General features: G+C 38.9%; 1 long non-coding RNA gene across 1 annotated transcript; it reads right to left on the bottom strand.

The window, feature by feature from the left end:
• Window positions 1-2,782: 2,782 nt before the first annotated feature.
• LOC124164047 lies at window positions 2,783-10,383 on the bottom strand. Its single transcript, XR_006865943.1, has 3 exons — window positions 10,061-10,383; window positions 8,785-9,035; window positions 2,783-3,557 (listed from the first exon to the last, which is right to left on the bottom strand). It is a non-coding gene; the product is annotated as an uncharacterized LOC124164047 (long non-coding RNA).
• Window positions 10,384-20,758: the final 10,375 nt, after the last annotated feature.

A 20,758-nucleotide genomic window follows, 5' to 3' on the forward strand; every position in this document is an offset into this window, starting at 1 on the left:
ATTAATTCAAGGAGTCAGCTAAAATATTAGCAGGGTGAAGACAGACTTGCATTTGAACTTAATATAGTAGCAAAATGTAGCGCAATTCAACTGGAGCCCAGAAAAAAATTAAACACGTGTGTCCGATATATCAGACGCTATGCACTAATATGTTAAATGCGCGGCGGGCGACAACACATTTAGAGGCCGACGTGAGAAACCTCTTTTGTAATATTCGTGCAAAGACGGTTGGACCGAGGCGTGAGGAAAAACATGTACGTACGATGCTTATCTTTTTTAAATTCGCTCTTCTTGCAGGGACTGGGGGGGAACACGGTTGGATGCCAAAACGCCCACGCCGTCGTACTTCCCATCTCAAAGGCCTCCTCAACGTCTCCCCACCTCCGCTTGGCCTCCTCTACGCAAACCGCCCCTCTCCACACTTCCTCCGTCGTCCGCCCACCCTCTTGGTGGCGCTGCGGTCGCTTATTCCCCCTCCCCCCCTTGGCCCATTCATCCGTCCATTCATAAAGGAGTGCCATCCCCTCCCCTCCATCATCTCTCTCCCCCTACCACTCCTCCACTACACTCTCCCCTTAGCAACCACCTTTTCGTCCCCCCCCCCTCTCCTCTCACGCTTCTGAGCAGCACTAACCGCCGCCATTCTTTGAATTACATCGCGGATTTTCTGTCTGAGTATTCGAATCCAAGCAGGGACTGATAAATTTGTTGCTAATTCAGTGGCGCCGACTCCATGGGGCCTGAGCGGGCCCGAGCCCCCACAAAAATTCGTTATGGGTGTGAGGAAAAAATGTGTCAGGCTTGTCAATTTTCCCCGGAGTGTCCAGATATCGAGATTCGAGTTATCATGGTTCTAATGTTGATCATATGACTCTTCTAAAATGCTTAAAAACTTAAAAATCACCATTTATAAAATTTCCTGGGGCAAGATCCCCGATTTGGGCCCCCCCATTACTTTTTGTAAGTCGGCATCCCTGGTTTCAATCGTCTTTAAGGGGCGTTGGGGGTATACCACATCATACCACATGTGTCCAGCAAATGACGGGAATACAAGTTTTTTTTAATAAATATTTATTCGTCAATGTTAATATTATCGCCTTCAAAAGATTCCCTATTTGATAGCCATTTCGCAACTAGTTCATCACCTCTTTCACTTCTACCACGTTTTCGTCGTAAGAATAAAGGCCTGCTTACACGGTACATTAACACGTACGGGTTAATGTCTAAATGTATGAACGCGAGAATGAACGCCAAAATGAACCGTGTAACCACCCAACTTGTGCGAATGCATGCACAGAAAATAGAACCTGTTCTAATTTGGCTCATGGATTCGTACATGTTCCGTTCCGGTCCACAGAAACCATTCATGCAAACAGACATTAACTCGTACGTATAATTGTATCGTGTAAACAGGCCTTAAAAAACGATCTTGGGAAACTTTGTGGTATTCCATCACAAAATTTACTCCACTTTTTATTCCAGCCAAAATTTATTTCATTATTATATTAAAAGTTTCCTCATTGAATACATTTTTTTACGTTTTCATCGGTTCATGCGCCGGGACGTTCGTCATCTTCAACGTCTTCACGACAGTATGAAATCATTGATTTCGAAATGCACTTCGTGGAATTGTGACATGATAGATTCAAAATAACTTTGTTATATTCCACACAGCATTTATTAAAAAAAACTCTACCGCTCACGACCTTTTCAGGTCATCATCAAGAGGTGAAGGAATCTTTTGAAGAAAAGTCTTCATGGCCATCTTGAAAAAGCTTAAACAACACGTTAATTCGTATTACGGTGGCTTCCGCAGTGATGTAATAGATGAACATCGTAAGGCAACCGAAAGGAAAACTTTTCGCCTCCCTGCGGTTGCGTTGCATGCATGGCCGTAACCTTGGCACGTCATACTATTTCAAGAAAAATCATCTCCAGAGAAAATTAATATTCCCTCGGCGGATAAGGAAAGCGATAGAAATAGCGAATCATGAAAAGAATTTCAATAGGGTGGTCGGCTATCATTTATCCTCAACATTCAAACGGCTCTTCCAACAATCAAATTCAAACCGAGCCAAAAGAGTATGAGGATTCTGGGCGAACCCTTCGAGGATACAACACATCGGGGCCGGGAACCAAGCCCGTGGCTTATACGCCCGATCACCCGGGGAGGGGCTGGAGAGGAAGGAAAAAGGAAAGAGGCGCCGCCGCGATGTATTCCAACCATCAAATTCAAACCGAGCCAATCAGCGTACGCCTGACTAGCCTTACATATAAAGAATTGCAGCTCTGCAGATAATTTGGATACGAAGACGGGAACTGGAATTGTCGCCGAACTGTCGCTCGTTTGCGTCCGAAACTGTCGCCCACCATAAATAATAATAATAATAAAATGCCTTTATTCGGGCGAGGTTGAGACTGGAAAGTCCCCTCTTCCACCTAACCCCTGAATGAGTCGACGCGGAATTAAACCCGGAAATCCATCGTCGCGTTAAATCTTGTTATAACCGTAGCCGACTCACCATAGGGCTTTGATAACATTTCACACACTTTGATACGCATTATTCCAATTTTTACGTGTGCATTCTTTAACAAACGAAAATCACCTAGATCATAAAAAACACGTCTAAGCTAATCGGCTGCCATAGAGAAAATAAACAATGAATTCAGCTGATTATTATGTCACACCTCTGGGGCGATATGAGTCTGATATGAGTAGACGAGTGGCTTTCATTCGTCAATTATTTTTTAGCCGACTTTATGCCTTTGATATTTAATGCATATTTGACCCGAAGTATTATAGAGAATAATATAAATTATTGCAAATTCAATTATAAATGCTAAGATATCCCAAACGCCATGCAATGTGCTCCGCGTCACGGTATTCCCCGGAACTAGGTATCAGCTACGAATGAATACAATAACTTTTCGCATATAATCTCCAAAAATGTTTTTTCCAGCATACACGTCATGTATTGAGTAAAAAAGATAAATAATCACTCGTATAATGCGTATGATTTACATCTCCAAACTCTTGCTGCTCATCGAGGATGTATGCAAATCTGATGTTTTATCTTTATTACATTATTGTCATGAGATCATACCTTTAATCTGCTAAATTCAAGTTGGAGCCTCTCATGGCTGATTTCAAAATGTTTTTGGTACACAGTGTCGCCAGCGTAAGTTATTACTTTACCATGTTTAAAAGCAAACATATTTCTTTACACAATAAGGAAATGAATAGGCCTCAAAATTGAGCCTTGTACACTGTGTCGTATTTTAAATGTTACAATATATACAGAAAGGTCCTCGTTTTATGAAGTATTCCTCCTCAAAATTTGTCCATAAATTGTTAATAATTAAAAAAGATATTTTTGACCATGAATCAGACAGTAAAATCAAAATCATCTGGATCTTTCTTCTTTCGGGATGGCTTGTGATCCGACATTCGTCCAAGATGTGAGGTGAACAAATAGACCGCCTTGTACTCATTAGAGCTGGGCAATAGATGAAATGAAGCTGCATCTAGCGATACTCTCTCGATGTCCTTTGCAATTCTGGAAATATGAAAAATAAAAATTTTTCATGCTTCAAAATGAAAAGTTGAAAATTTAAAAAAATGAAAAGTATATTTTTATTCATTGTATTTCGAATGAAATTGTACATATAATGTAAAACTGGCAATATAAAGTGCACTTATAAAAAATATGCTCATTACAACTTCAAATCAAACAAAAAAACAAAACAATGGACTAAGTACCGAGGCTAAAAATCACAGTATATCAAGTCAAATTCAGCTATGCGTTAAAGGAGATGATGCCAAGTCAGCAATATTTTTAAGTCACAACAAAAACGGATCAATATCAGTCGGAAGAGAATTTATTAGAACGGAAATTCGGTAAAATAGAGAGCTCTTAAATACAGATATATTTTCCAAAATTGACTTAAATATAACAGCAACAATCAATATTAGGAAGATGTAAACAGTGTGAGCAATATTTTTAAAGTTTATCTTATACGATTTTTTTCAAAAATTTCTCGCATCGGTCATTAGCCAAGCTTGCACGTAGTCATCATTGACAATGCTAACTGGAATTATATATCACAGGTAGGGGCCGTAACTCTGATTTATTGCTGATAGGCTGGATATATTCATGAATTTACTTTTAGTTTCAAATTAATTGGGTGTAATTGATAAATCATTATGATTATTGAAAGAACCAGTCCTCATTTCCCGTCGTCATTGAAGGTATTAGATTTGTGAAAGAGCTACGATATCCATCAGGATTACTATGCCACAGAAAGTGACATCCACTTTAGCATGCATTGACAGGATACATAATCTCGTGAGAGGAAATATTTAATTTCATATACTTGAGAATACACCGTGTAACCACTCAAATTGTGCAGACGAATGAACAGAAAACGGGACAACATATAATTTGGTTTCGGAATTAACGTGTTAACTAGTACTTGTAAATACATTGCCTTTAGATTTAGATTTTTAGATTAAGAAAGATATTTATTGCAAAATTGTTCTCGGAGTATAGGTCAATGTATGTGATGCAAAAAAGTTTCCGCCAACGTTTCTGTTGACATTAAGCTATCATCAGGGCTTCAATATGTTCTAAGGTTTCTCTTGTATTTCATCTTAAATTTTCCATTTTCGAAGTCCAAAAAATGGGTTAAGGTTTGATGTTGTTATGCAGCTAACATCAAAACTTAACCCATTTTTTGGACTTATAAAATGGAAAATTTAAGATGAAATACAAGAGGAACCTTAGAATATATTGAAGCCCTGATGATAGCTTAAAGTAAACAGAAATGTTGGCTGAAACTTTTTTGCATCACACACATTGACCTATACTCCGATAACTATTTTACCATGAGGTCAAGATAAGAAGAAAAAATAATTGATATTTATTGCTCTAGGGTTTATGTCCTCTAAGAACAAAAACAATTTACTGTACAAAAATCATAGAGTAAATATAAACATTTAATAAATTGAAACATATAATCATGAAATCAACTCACTAACTTGTTTTGAGCGATAAACCAACAGGAAAATACAAAAAATATTTCCATTATGCAAAGTTAAAAAAAACATATCATTCACAATGTTCCAAAAGATTATAATTAGCGCCATCATAGTAACTATACATAACATTACAGCCCATCAATTACCCAGCGATAAATCATCGAGAGCAGAACCAAAGAGGGAGAAGTTTTAGGAGCAGCTTTAAGTTACATGATGGAAAGAAAACTCAACCAAATCAATGGCATAGCAAAGAATTTTGTTTGGGGGGGGGGTCCAAAACCAGGTGGGAGAATTTTTGAAAAACAGGGTGCTAAGTGATGGGTTTTAAACTAGTTGAAACACTTTTAATAATCGAAAAAACTTCATTTGTTAAAATAATATTTTGTTAATTCATAATTTTTTAAATATTTTGTTTTCTTTTGTGAAGGAAAATAATTGTTTTTTCATATTTCGCGGGGGGGGGGTTCGGACCCCCGGACACCCCTTGGCTACGCCACTGAACCAAATATAAAACAAAACCTTTATGTCGTATAACATAACAGCTCACTCAGCAAATATTTGCCGAAAAGCAAGACTTTACTGGTAAACTACGTAGACTACGAGGGTATTTGACGTCAGGAGTGGAATCTACGGACTATTTATGTTGAGAATGGTGCCCTGAGCCCCTTACGCTACGCCCCCCTCCCCTCACATTAACCGACGCTCCTTCGGTACCTCCCCCTAGCCTCCAGCTCCCTTGCTCACCCAACGACGCGCAAATCTAACATCTCCCGTCCGCCTTCGTGATGCACTCGGACTCAGATTCGGGCCAATATTTTTGACTCTGGCTTGGGCTCTTTGTGCATGGTAACCTCCCCTAATTCCCTTACTAATTCCTTCCCCTCCATTACCTCTCGGGGCTGTGACTAAAAATCAGTGCGTCACTTCAGGTGTTTACCTCAAGTCTCATTCTGTCCTAGCGAAGTGCAAGCCTCACAGCAGTTCGGTTAGTGCTCAGAGATGGATAGTCTGTCACCGAAGAGTATTGGTAAGTCCTATTACTTTTGTGTAACTAATTATTACATGCTGTTTCTAGTCATGAAATCATAATTTATTTTTGTGCAAGAAGGCAAAATTCTTTGGCAGTTGGATTTGGTCAAAATTAATGCAGTTTTTGTACCCGCATTCTTGGTTAAGACAGATTATGTTTTGTAACCATTATCAAAATCTGACTCCAGCATTAAGGTATGGTTACGTCATATATTGCGTGTATAATGCACGAATTTAGTTAATGTATCTGAATATGTTATATTGCGTTAAAACTGTTCGGAATTGTAAATGAACTCGTAATAGTCACAGTATCAGGAAACCAGGCGTTTAAGAATGTCTTTAATTGGTATAAATCGCTTGCATTCCTGCTGCCATAATTTCCTCTTGTATTTAAAGAGACAGTGACGTCAATGCAATTTTTTGTGTTATACCTTAAGAAATTTCTCTTGCTTTCTTTTAGATTTTACAACTGGTGGAGTGAATAATTCAATTAATCCATTTAATGAAGTGCAGACCTGAAATCAAGGTTACAAAAATCCCTTTCAAGCCTTCAACTCAACCCTTGGAGTATCATCATCGGTCACACTGCTAGAGGAATGCATGTCTCTATGAAAGAGTGTGAAGGTACTTGCTGAGCTACTCAACGACAGGAGCGAATGCTCATCTTGTTGTGCAGTGAAATTAAAGTGTCAAGTGTTCATAAAAAAAATCATGGTCAGTTGTGTGTTCAATGTGAATTGTTGGTTATTATTCATATTTTGGAAAGTCGCCGTTCTACTGCTTAGCTATGCCGCTGAAGGACCTTGCAGTAAATAAAAGGTAGGGAGTCTTCCTCTCTTTCAGTTTGGTTCAATTGAAGCTTAAACATTTTTGCAGAAAATGATTTAACACAAATTATTTCATGACTCAGTTTTTCTGGTGTAAATGAAAATTCTCTTACGTTAGGTGGCGTCTCTCTTAAATTATAATTTTCTTTAAATGCCGGCTTCAGTGTATATTTTTTGTAATGTAGCGATCTAAAACGGCTTTTCCACACGGCTAAAACAGCTTTTCCACACGTATTAGATGCAATTATTGCACTCTATCTATCGTGTGAAAATGACACCAATCTTCATAGGCTGGACTTAGTTGAATTACGATGCTATGGGATAAATAATAAACTTCACTATATTCTAATGCTTAGATTAACGCTAAATTAGTTTTAATAATCACACTCAGCACTTTGGGTCATACCTAATAGTTAAAACTCCAGTAATGTGTCTGAGAGTGCGAGTTACGCGGAGACCGAATATTCAAGGAGATATGGTTTGAGTGAAAATGAAGTGAGAGACAAAAGAAAACTGAATAATCTCATTAAAAATGAGGGTCAGCATGAGAAACGTTTTCGATAGATCAGCGTATCCCCCTTCTCACTGCGCTGTCGAAATTTGCTCGTGCAAACCTCTGTGAAGTAGTGGTCGCCGCGGGCGGGACCCTATTTGACCATGTCTTCATTCAATTTCAACGGCATAGGATATCAACGACAGAAGATAGCGTAAGATGTTTTTTTTCCTATCCCTCTCTCCTAAATGACATGACGTAACACTCCCAATCGTCCCAACATCTTCCAAATTATGTTTGTATTCATGTTTATACTTCGTTCTCGACTTCCTCAAAATATTAAGCTAATTTCAGTGCATATACCTGCAATAGATCCTTTTCATAATGTCTAAATCTCTAACGTTGCACAAATCATGCATGCCAACTCAATATTCCGGCCCTATGCCTTTCTTTTATTCTTCTTGTTTACCAAAGATAAACCCCCTTTTCTTGCTTCTTCACGAAATCCTCAAAACTTGGAAATTTCGAAAGCGTTTGCGAGCTGAAGTAAAATCCTTAGAAGCCTGTAGTATTACAATTCATCGTGATTTACTAAAGAATATTCAAGTTTCCACGAATATTTCAGCAGTTTCACTCATGATTAAAGGTTTAGAGGCGGACGCAGACTCTATTCTCTACATTCGTTGAATACGACCATTGGCGGACCCAAAGACGGGCTTGATTATCCAATTCACACTAGATAAAATAGTAATTTTTTATTTCGACCCTCACTACTGCTGGGAGTTTATCTCCCAGGTCCCCGAGTTCCTATCCTGGATCCTACGCTGACCACAACCAATATAATACCGATAAGCAAATCTCTCAGGCCCGGCCTGTAATACCGATGAAACTTTCTTAACATTCTAATGCAAAACGGCGTTAATTAATATCTATGAACTCGTTAAGTAAGCCCTTAGCAATTGAAAATCACTGCAGCGGGGTTGACTAAGGTATAAATTCTGATGCTGAAATTTACTGAATTACGATTCGTATTCGTACGATACTCGTATTTCCGGACTTTTTTTCTTGCCGCATGCAGCAATGCTTTGTTTAAAATAGAACTTCGTCGATCGCTAACGGTCTCTCCTACCCTTATCCGCAATACCCTTATGACCCCTAATAGGCATACCTCTTTGTGGCACCTGAAGAGCACATTTAATTGTAACTGACAGGTGTTATATTTCGGTAAAAATGTAACAAAAAATTGAAATTAATGGACAAAATATGTACAATCCCACTTAAAATGACTATTTTTGATAAAATAATGATTAAAAATCAACTTAATCAACGAGGGGCATTAATATTTGCTACGACAAAGTCATTAATTCAAATCGTGAAATGGTAAAGATATGACTTACCTCGAGTTAGATTCGATGATAAATACCAAGCACTTTTTTTCTGCCTTCATGGCAGGAAATCAGTTCCATCAGTCAGTCCTTATATTTTCCTTGAAGCAGTAGCTTTTGTTGGTAAACTATCTTCAGTTGGCTGTAGAGACTCCAGCGTTGCTCGTAATGATGCACTTAGGATAACGGTGACGGCATAAGGGTAATAAACTCGGATATGGCTTCAGTTAAGCATAGCTTCTGGGAATGAATCTGCTAATGATCTGAAAAAATAAGTACCTACTGGTGTGTTACATTTCATTCACGAGTTTTTCCTTTCATTGACGTTCAGATGAAAGACAAATGGCATAGTTCCTCTGGCTTAAAGGCACTATTTTTAGGTCAAAAAAGTGTACAAGCTACTAAATAACGCCAATCTAAGTAGATAAATGAAAAAAGGTTTGGTAAGAAAAAGCGATATCTGTGGTGTAGTGGAAGAAGATGATCTCATATCTGACTGAATTGAATATTATACATCCCCCATAGATTGGAAATCCGTTTTACAATTGAAATTTCTCTGTTGGCACTGTTTTGGTTTCACTGTTTATACCTGACCAATTACATCTACATAATACACTGTGAGCCACCTCCAGGGTGTTTGGCATGGGGTGACCAATCACCAACATGCATCATGCAAAACAATTAATAAGAATACAGATATTTTAAGTGTGTCGCTGAAAGTTTAGCAGCGATTGAGCACAGGGCAACAATTATGAGAATATCAAATAGCACACCTGCAGCCGGCATAGGGCTAGGAAATCAACACAATATATTTCCATTTCATAGAATCCTTACTATCGAAATAATACGTGGATCCGAAGAAGAATTTATTGATATTAACTCTTAGCAATAGATACGAGTCTTGAATTAAATGGAGGCTGCCATATGCTCTTTGAGACTTTCGTTGAGTTTAGAGGTCTTTATATTTACATCATCAATAAATTTGATACATCTATCACAATGAAGTGAATTATATGGCGGAGCATTTTAATGTACTAATGCGAAAACAATCATACTTTTCTCTCATACACTTATCACATAATGCGATTAGTATTGCTTTAGTCTCATGAACTTTGCAATATCCATTCACTGCTTATCTCCGCTACTCACTGTCGTATGCAATAATTTTACATAATGACCTATGTTAGTGACATGTTTATGCATAAGTTTAATCGCGATTAGATCAAAATTGCAATTACAACTCATGTGCAGTACACCATTGAAATTTCAATTACTTCTTCTCACTTACCTCTGTCGATACCACTGTATTGCTCCTTCGTATTTCTGTCGAGACTTGCAGTTATCGCTTTCCATCCTTGCTTCCACGGAATGAGGCGGTGACTTCAACGAACGCGGAAAAGGCTAAAGCAGTCCAGAAAATGTATTTTATCAAGTTCGAACAGGCGCAAATGTGATTCCACCTACAGGACGCCTGGTGAGGGACTGGGGGTGTGCTGCGTTTTCTTCGTGAAGAAGGGGAGGGGAAGTGCTGCATTGGAAACAACAGTTGAATGCAGTCCGTTACGAAATCGGTCGTCTCATCTATCGTTTTTACTTAAAGTAATGCTGTGACGTATTCTGCAATCATCCTGACCTTCGTAGACGACTTGAAAATTCTAGAATTAATATTGATCCACGTGTATCGTGACCGTTGGCCGCTGACGAAAATACGCGCTATTTGCGTATAACAGCGCCACCTTTTAAACAAATCATTTTTCCGCGCCTTATTGGTTTTCCGTGTGATATTATATTTAATAATATCGAATATCACCGTATTTATTGATTTATTTCACAGAATAAAATTTCAAATATTTTAATATCAACTATCGTCAGTGGTTTTCAGGATTTTCGTTGATTTAAAAAACTGTTTGAAATTATCGTGACGTCAAAGGTATTCGTCATGTGGCTGACGTATTGTGGGAAGCCCACCCCCTCTGTCTCGGGACTTCACTTCGCGGCAAGCTCTCTTGGGGTTAAGAGGTGAGTACCTTTACTATTTTCTTGGTGAAACTTTTCCATGTTATATTCTATGCACTTGCGATTTTCTTAAGTGAATGATTATTCGTAAATACGATTATTTTATTTCTGTTCAGTAATCGTGATCGAAGTGGCTATTGTTTAGACTTTAGAGTAACTAATAGCCGTCTTTACGTTTAAACTTTTGATACCACGCGAGGAATGTGCCTTTGAATTGAAATTAGCATCGGAGTAGTTTTCTTAACGATCGCCAGTTATACGGAAACATTCCCTCCGATTAAAATCCTGTTTATACTCTCGACTGTGTGAATATAGAATTAAAATAATTTCTTTTGAGAAAAGTATATCGGCAATGGACGAAATGTCATACTTGTCGTTAAAGCGATTTTGTTGGCACGAATACTCGAGTATTCAACTTCTTTGGTCACCCTTGACTAAGTACGGACGGATTCGTTTCAGAGTGTGACATGCGTAATTTCTGAAAATTACGTTCCATTCTTAAGTGTCGACATGTTGAATGAAAAGTCCAGTTAACTTGAGAGTAGTTTCATCTTTTCTTTATCGTGTGTCTTAGAATATCAAAAATAACGGTTTGAATTCAGGAATAATGAACCTTATGGCTATCCGGTAGCTTACTTTCAGTATTCTGGTATCTTAGTTACTTTTTTATGAGTGTCAAACTAACTAATTTTATCTCCGTGACTGTAAATATGAGGTGTTATCAGAATGCATTGAACTCCTCATTTCATGCCAGACGCACTGCTACGTTAATGATTATGAGAAAACCCGAAATTTCAAAATGAAGCTCCTATCCGTGATTGCGTCAGTCGTCAAACGTTATTCGCCATTAAAAAATCTCACTTACTGGTTTCTTAACAGTGAGTTATTACACATATCTACAGTTTATTAAAGGCATTTCAAAAAGTCATTGATATTTAAGTATTGTAGGAAATTGTATTAAACAAGGTAATTCCGTAATCAATACTTAAGATGATGTTGCGATCACATGCTCTAGTTTTAAATGCATTATGTGTAACTTTTACTCCGTAACCGCTCTGTAATAGTCAGTCAGATGGTTTTTATGAGTAAGACAAGTAAGAAAATATTGGTGATTATAATTGAGTTTACAGCACTGCATTCGGCATTTTCTTTTTTCCACACTTTTAAAACTTAAGTCCTTAGTACGGCAATTTGCGGTAGCCTTTAATTTGTCCCATCATTTTTAGACTATGCTCAATGTTTACTATAAACTTTTTGTTCTGTTCAATTTGCAGCCTGTAATGCGAACTTTTTATTTTCAGGTGCACGAATAATATTTGGGCATTCGATTAATCCCGTGAAATGGTAGGGGTTTAATGGGGCATTACGATGAGGTTGCGAAGAAGAGGAGGCCTAAATAATTACGGTGAGTCAATTCTATTCATTTCATCTAAATTATTTGGCGTGCCTTTAAAAATTCCCATGCATCGATCTTCTGTTTCTGCGTGTGCCTCTTAGTAGCTACAGATAAATTAATCCAGTGCAGCAGGAAAAAAATTACTTATTCTTTGATAATTTTTTTAAGTGGACGATATTTCAAATTTACTAGTTTCCAGTAGTGTTTTATGCAACGAATACAAGGCTGTTCAGTTTTTATGATTCTCCTAGACTGTGATGCCTATGAAGACAATTAGGAAGAATTAAGAACGTTAAAAGTGAACGTTGCTCACGCAATTTTTGAGTGATTGGATTTTATTGGCGCAGATTGGGTTATTGGGAGGTACAGAAAATAAACATCTACTCACTTCAGTGATCAAAGGCAATCTCACGGGCAGCTAGCTAGTTGACCCGCCTTTATTAATGCTTCTGTTTTGCAATCAAAATTTATTGTGCCCACAGATGGCGCTAGTAGTGCAGCACGCTAAACCTAGCTAATACTATAACTTAAAACACATTTTAATTACATTTAATAGTGTCACGTGGAGAGCAATGGAATCTCTCATTTTCACTTTCACGCCCTCCATAGCCGGTTCCTTAAATACGTCAGCTGAGGTCTTTTTCCGCACTTGTCATCTAATTGTCCCGCGATGATTGTCTTCATCAGAACATCAACATATAGACTTCAATTATATAATTATGATAATTATGATTACAATAGTCTGTTTTCTGCTTGGTTTTCTCTAGGCTTCTATTCTCCCCCGCTGTTCTGCAGCATTCCGCATTTCTCGCTCATTCAATCCATTTAACGTTCATTTAAGCGAATAACTAGCAGTTTCTCCGCTGCTGTGATTGTCCACGATCCATTACCGTAGAGAAGCAAACTGAATTTGTGAGTTATGATGAATTGTTTCTTTATTTCTATGCTTAAATTTCTTGATCTGAAAAGATCTTTTTTTTTCTTTAAAGCTCTCTTTGTCTGGGCTATTCAACTGATTATTCCTTCCATCGCTGGTCATTCTGCTTCCCAAGTAGTATAAACTCGTCGATCACTCCCAGTTTTTGTTTCACTATTTTTTTGTTATTCTTGAATTCCTCTCTCTAGATGAATTCCTCTTTTTAGCTGCACACTAATATTTAATCTTTATGAATGGTGATTCTTAGGTGATACTTGGTCATTGTTCAACCCGTTTTTACTAGAATCTTTGCAAATTTCTTATTATTATTATAGTATTCTACCGATTAAGGTAGGTTTCCATGGAGTATTCGAGAAGCGATCTGGGAGCCTCCCTTTCCTTCCAGCACTGCCTTCTTTAATTCACTGTAAGGCCTACTCTCTTTCAATCCATCTAAAAATCCTATTCTTTTCCTTCCCCTCCCTCGTTTCCCTAACATTCTACCCTCTAACACCATTTTCAACATCCCCTCCCCGCTTAGCACTAACTACATCCATACCTTCTTGTCTCCTCCGTATCTCATCTGAAAGCTGCCTCTCCTCGCCAACCACTTCGTCATTCCTTTTCCTCTCCGTCCATTTCACCCTCTCCATTCTTCTCCATACTCACATCTCGAATGCCTCCAATCTTCTCTCGTCTTCTTTCCTCAGTGTCCACGTTTCCGCACCGTAGAGAGCTACACTCCAAATCAAACTCTTCACCAGCCTTTTCTTTAAACTCTTACACAACGATCCTCTCAGAAGCTCCTTCCTGTTCATGAACGCCTCCTTCGCTAATGCTATTCTCTTCCTGATGTCCTTACTACTGTATCCGTTTTCCTCTAACGTACTGCCTAAATAGTTGAATTGCTCAACCTGCTCAAGTTTTTCACCACCCACCTTTATCTTGAGTCTCACATTCCTCGCTCGTGATGCTTTACAAAACCGCATAACCTTAGTTTTCCTGTGATTAATCCTCATCCCATACTCCTCGCAACGTTCGTATGACGCATTCACTAGAGCCTGAAGCCCCCTCGCTGTCTGGCTGATCAACGCTTGGTCATCCGCGAATTTCACTGATTTGAACATCATTCGTCCCACTTTTATCCCAGCTTCTAACTCATCCCACGCTTCCCTTACCATCTCTTCAGCGTACACGTTAAAGAGCAGCGGCGATAGAGGACAGCCTTGCCTCACACCTCGGTCAATGCTTGCCCACCCAGATTCTCCGTCCGCTATCCTCACTTGCGCAGTCTGGGCCATATACAGATTACGAATCAGTCGTCTATCCCTCCAATCTACACCCATTCTCTTGAGAATATCCATTAGCTTCACCCAGTTCACCCTATCAAACGCTTTCTCAAAATCCACGAAACACGCATATACGTCCTGGTCATATTCTAGCCTCCTCTCCACGAGGGACCTCATTATTGCTATTGCATCACGAGTTGACTTCCCTTTTCTGAAACCAAACTGATCTTCGCCCAAATATTCGTTTGCCCTCGCCTCCATTCGTCTGTTCAATATCCTCAGTACCACTTTCGCCGCATGCGATATTAGGCTGATAGTCCTATAATCTCCGTATTCCACAGCTTTCTTCTTCTTCGGAAGCGGAATTAAAACCGTCTTCACGAAATCTTCCGGCCAACATCCCTCTTCGTAGATCCTGCGCACTAGTTCGAAAAACCTTTTCTTACCTTCCTTCCCTAGATTCTTCAGAAGCTCACACGAGATATTGTCCACGCCTACTGCTTTCCTAGCCTTCATATCACGAAATGCTCTTTCTATTTCCGAATATAATATCCCCGGCCCAAGATTGTCCTCCTCCACTGCACTTTCCTACTCTAGAGTCAATCTCTCTGGTCTGTTCATTCCGTCATACAGGTCCTCCACGTATTCCTTCCACCTACACTGTACCTCTGCTCGCTCGGTTAGCATCCTCCCATCCTTAGCCTTAATTTTAGACATGGTTTGTCCTCTTTTGCCGCCCGATAGCGACTTAACTTTGGCGTACAACGCGCCTACTTCTCCATCCTTCTGGAACTTTTCCATTTCCTCGCACTGTCCTTTCCACCAAGCCTCCCTTGCCCTCTTAGTTTCACGTCGTAATCGATTATTCAATTCCCTATACATTCTTTTGCCCTGTTCTGTGTCCACGTTCTTCCACTTCCTTCTCTCCTCCATTTCTTTTACCATTGCCTCCGTTATCCACGGCTTCTTTATCCTTCTACTGTCCACGTAGCCAATTGACTTCTCCGCCGCTTTGACTATTCCCGTTTTAATATTATCCCATTTTTCCTCAACAGTCTTGGTGTTGTCAATGTCCCGCATACTAATGTCCACTAGTTCCTGATATTCTCTCCTCATGCTCCCTTTCAGGGCTTCTACGTTCCATTTCTTCGTCTTCCTAACTCTTATAAGTCTTTTGAATCTTACGTTGCATTTCATGAGCACTAGATTGTGGTCCGAATCCGCATCCGCTGCAGGGAAGCTGCGCGAGTTTTTCACACTATTCCTAAACCTCTGTCTTACCATAATGTAGTCTATTTGATATCTCCCCGCATCCCCTGGACTTTTCCACGTGTACCTTCGCCCTTTATGATGATTGAACCACGTGTTTGTGATGAATAATTTGTTTCTCCTACAAAATTCTGTTGCTTTCTCTCCCCTGTCGTTCCGTTTTCCTAGACCAAAATCTCCTATTTCGTTTCCATCCCTGCCTTCCCCGACTGAGGCGTTCCAGTCCCCCATTACTACCAGATTTTTCGTACCCGGTGTGTCTCTAATTATTTCCTCGAGCTGTTCATACACCTCATCTACTTCTTCCTCCCTATGATTGCTAGTGGGCATGTAAACTTGGACCACCACAAGGTTGGTGGGCCGCGCCTCAATTTCTACCACCAGAATCCTATCGCTTACCTGGTCTATACCTACCACACGCTTACCCATCTTCCCGTTTAGTACTAAAGCTACCCCCCGCTGGCTTTCTTCCCCTCCACTATATATAACCCTGTACCCATCACTCCAATAGTCCCCCCATCCCTCCACCTCACCTCGCATAATCCTAAGATGTCTATCCTCCCTTTATCCATTTCCCTTTTGATATTTTCTAATTTCCCCGCCCTCATCATAGTCCTCACATTCCACGTCCCTACATTTACAGCCGACTTCTTCTTCTCCATATTCTTGGTCTTCTTTTCTTCTTTCTTCATTGCTGCTGATGGTGATGATGATAAGTCTCTGCAAGGATTTCGCATGTTGGCGACCCCGAGGACCTTGCCGACCTCGCTGCCGTGCCCGACACCCGCCCTTTGCGGACGGGTCCCGGGCGATGAGATTCCGAGGCTCATTTGGTTGTTCTCCATGTGTTCTGGGAAGAGATAGTTGGTAGGGTTTCCCACTTCCATTCCAACAGTGTTTTTTACGTGACACCATCACGTGGACTACCTTTCGTCTGGCTCCTACCCTTCGACCTATCTGGCATGGGTGGCCCTACCGGGAATAATTTAGGATTAATCCCGCCAGTGCAGCTCTAGGGGTCATAGGAACGCGCAAGCCTTTCCACCGCGACAAGGTTGTAGCCCAAGGGAAAGGAAATTTCTTATAGCCTATGCAAATTTTTCCTCGTGGATACTCATGCCATTAATAAATATGGCTGCAAAACTGGGGATCTTCATCATGCCATTGTGCCTCAAAATGTGGCCAGCTAAGTTTTCCCGTCTTCTGCTTAAGATTTTTAGAAGACTTCTCTCTTCTCCCACTCTTCTTAACATTTCCTCGTTCATTACGCGGTCGATCCATTTTATCTTCATCATTCTTCGGTATCGCTACATTTCGTATGCTTCCACTCTTGACTTTTCTGCTGCTGTGAATGTCCAAGGCTCACTTCCATATAAAAGCATGCTCCATATGAAGCAACTATTGAATTGTTTCCTTACTCCTACGCTTGTAATCTCAGCTGTAAGAAGACCTTTCTTTTAGAAGAATTTCCTCTTCGCCTGATTTATTCCACTGACTTTCTTGCTTCGTCCATTGTTGCTAATTTGACTTTATGCTGTAAATATTATTTTTGAAAATTACGGGGAAAATATTATAGCCTCATCTCACAACATTCTATCTTTTTATTCGTCATAGCTGGGTCCTAACCTTGTCACCGCTACTTGGTTCTTTTAATAAATTAAGGATGAATCATCTGTCATTGTTAAGCACGCTTCTTTCATTGCTTCTTTAAGAATTAAAAGCATTGAATTCCAATCCACTAACGCTGCTACCGCGTCAAATTCTGGTCTCTTAAAATTCGGACTACCAATTCATCTTCATGCAACTCGATACTCTTTTCGATTGCTTTCGTACTAAGACTCCGTCCTTTTCACAACTCTTCCAGATATTCAACCTATCCCTTCACTTTGTCTTGTTTTTCGGTAAAAATTTTTCCCTTTTTGTCTCGGTATTGCATTCTGTGTTCATTATTTTAAGTGCTTAGTCACTATCCCTTAGGCAGCTTTCTACTTTCCCATATACCTGATATTTTAGTTTGCCTTCGAATATATACTTCATTCACGTTTCTGTGGCCTCCCTTACTTCGCGACAAATCCAGTTTCTTATTCTCATTTAGAATTCCTCAGTTCTCGTACTCTTATACTTATGTAGTGTCTGATGGGGTTCAAGATTCTGCGTGATCCATTTGATATTTTTCCTCAATGATTTTCCGTATCTCAAAAAATTCCTTAGCTGCTTCCTTTGACACAGAGCTCAAGTTCTTTCTCTTTTCCCCTGGTTTATCAGTCACATCCTATTCTATGCTATTTTGTTCTCCGCTGCTTCCTGAAATTGCACTCCATGCTAATTTTCCTTAAATTTTTCTATTTTCCTAATGCTTCTCACCACTTTCTTCAGTTTTTATGCTCTGTGGCTTTACATCGCTATTAAGTAATGGTCCCTTACGATATATGCTCGAGGGTAGCTAGTGCTGTCCTCATAGTTAATGAATCTTAATTTAGCTATTTCAAAAGCGTACTTTTATTTTTTATTTTCATAAATTTGTACACATACCGCAAGACTGTCAATTCATAGTTCACATATAACCACGAATATTAAATAACTAAACTAATTAATTATTTCTTACAATTTTAATTTTAAAAACGAAAGAAACACACATTTATCTAGCCATTAGTCACTCATGCTTTTAATATGTTGATGGAGGGTGAGTAAAATTTTTTATTGTCAGAGAAAACGGTCATTTGCATTACTTTCCCATTTGCATGGTTTTTTTTTTGCCTTCAAATATTTTCTTCATCCACATTTCTCCGGCCTCCATTACTTTTTGAAAAATCTTGTTCCTCACTCTCATTTTAAAATTTTCGTATTCAATGAGATCCTAGACTTCCTGTGAGGCTCATATCATGATTTTTCTTTACTATTTTACTTCTATCTAGAACTTCCTTAGCTTGTTCTCCTGGACCACTTTTAAAGTTTTTAAAATATGATTTCTCAGTCACATACGATCCCATTTTGTTCCCCACTGTTTTTTTGAAATTTGGAACTAGTTCATTCCCATATCCGTGTCATTGAGCACAGCTCGTCCTTTGCATGCTTCTATTCAGTTAGGCTGTGAATCTTTATTTAAAAATCGTCGTCATATAGCATGATAGCATCATATTAAGAGAAATTTCACTATCAAGAGTACATCATCTTATTCTTTCACTCACCTGAACTATAATTTAGCCAAATTTTCAGCGTATTTTCGCTTTAGTTCAGTGATCTGATACTAAAGCCTGAATGACACGTTCATTTTTCTATCCCTTAGAATAATAGCTCAAGCGATAGGTTTAACCCTTTATAACCCTATGTTGCTACTAAGCCACATCAAAAATGTTTTAAGTTTCAGCTCTGTTTAGAAGATATCTAAGCTAAATATTATTTTGTAGGGTAAATTTTAATGACAAAATATTTAGCTGCCTGGATAATTATCATTGAGTGTAAAATTTTCAAGTTTTCAAAGTGAAAAATCTTGAAATTGGATTTTCCCAGAAACAGCTCTGGGTTAGAAAAGGTTAAAGGGACTAAAGGACTAAAGGTTTAGAAAGGGTTAAAGTTGAGTGATGGTTCGACCCATCATTTCCTGAACCATGCGGTCATTCCCACAGTCTCTTTTTCCATTGGTTACAACTGTCATTTAATTAAAATCCAAACTTGGCTTTGCAATCACCGTTAGTGGCCTTGCGTTCTGATTGAGAGTTCAGCCGAGGATGACTTTAGTTTTCGTTTTGTCGACTCCTAATTCTTAGACTTCCATCTTCAAATAGCCCGTCCGATTCCCTAAAAACAAATGTTAAGCAAAGATTTGTATTTTGCTTGCTTCCCTACTCAAAACAGGTGCGACCCTCGACGCATCCTAGAGACAGTTTGTTCGGCAAAAATAGCGCATTCCCAAATAGAAAACAATACATAAATGTTACTGTTAGTTTTATTTTTAGATGATAATTCGCGGTAATTACTTTCGTGAACTATTTATGTTCCAAATACTCTCTAATTTTTTTCACTCAAGACATCAAACCTCAGGTGGTCACAATTAAATATACCATACAACTAAGGCTATTTATAATTACAATCACGGCATATGTAAACAAGAAATTTGAATATCAGATGAATAACCTTCTCGAGGAGTCTTTTAGCTTTTCATGAGTCCAATATAATGCTTCAACATATATGATTATTATGTCATAAATCCATTCGTTTTTATAGAGATACATAGGACTTGACTGTTCATGGATCATGCCTTATCATCATCACTGTTCACCAATCCTAAGATTGGTTTGACGCAGCTCTCCACTCAATTTTCCTATCAGCTAATCTATTCATACCTTCGTATTCCTTCTCTTTCACATCCTTCTTGAACTCGAATATTTTGTAAACCATACCATTTTTATCATTCGAGGTCTTTTTTCCGTTCTTACCATACATGTTTGCTCCGTGGTCTTATCAATATTTTCATGAGGCATCTCTTCTCTCGTACTCTTTTTAACCCTTCCTCATTACTTGCTCGGTCGATCCATTTGATCCTCATGATTTTTCTGTTGCATCAAATTTTGAAGGCCTTTATCCTTGATCGCTCCGCTGCTGTCATTGTCCATGCCTTATTTCCGTAGAGAAGCTCAGGGTGTAGAGATTTTCCCAATTGAACTTCAAAACAAAATCTTTTTTTTGTTAAATTCCAAGAATAATGGCTCAATGATATTCCAAGTGGGAGATTTTATGATCTTAAGCAGTCGATTAGTAAACAGCGTCTTTGCAATTGTAGTTGGATTCGGAACTTTTTTTCGATTAAATTGCAACGTGAATGGAAGCGTAGTTGTTGAGGTTTACGAACATGAGTTGTTGGCTAATTCGTGACACATGGTGAGAACACAACACAACAACAATGCCTTTCTACTTTTAAATTTGCTTGTTCATTGCGATTCTTCTTATTGCCGCTAAACACAGGGTATGCAATAAAAATATTTGAACTTGTGATATCTTCCTCACTCTTGCCTGCAGTCATTTTAGAATTGAATCGGATTATTTTTCTGTGCATTTTCGCATACATTCTTGTACTTCACGACTTTTCGCGGTATATTTTGC

Source organism: Ischnura elegans, chromosome 8 (genome assembly GCF_921293095.1).
Source record: "Ischnura elegans chromosome 8, ioIscEleg1.1, whole genome shotgun sequence".
In the NCBI taxonomy this organism is placed as follows: Eukaryota; Metazoa; Arthropoda; class Insecta; order Odonata; family Coenagrionidae; genus Ischnura; species Ischnura elegans.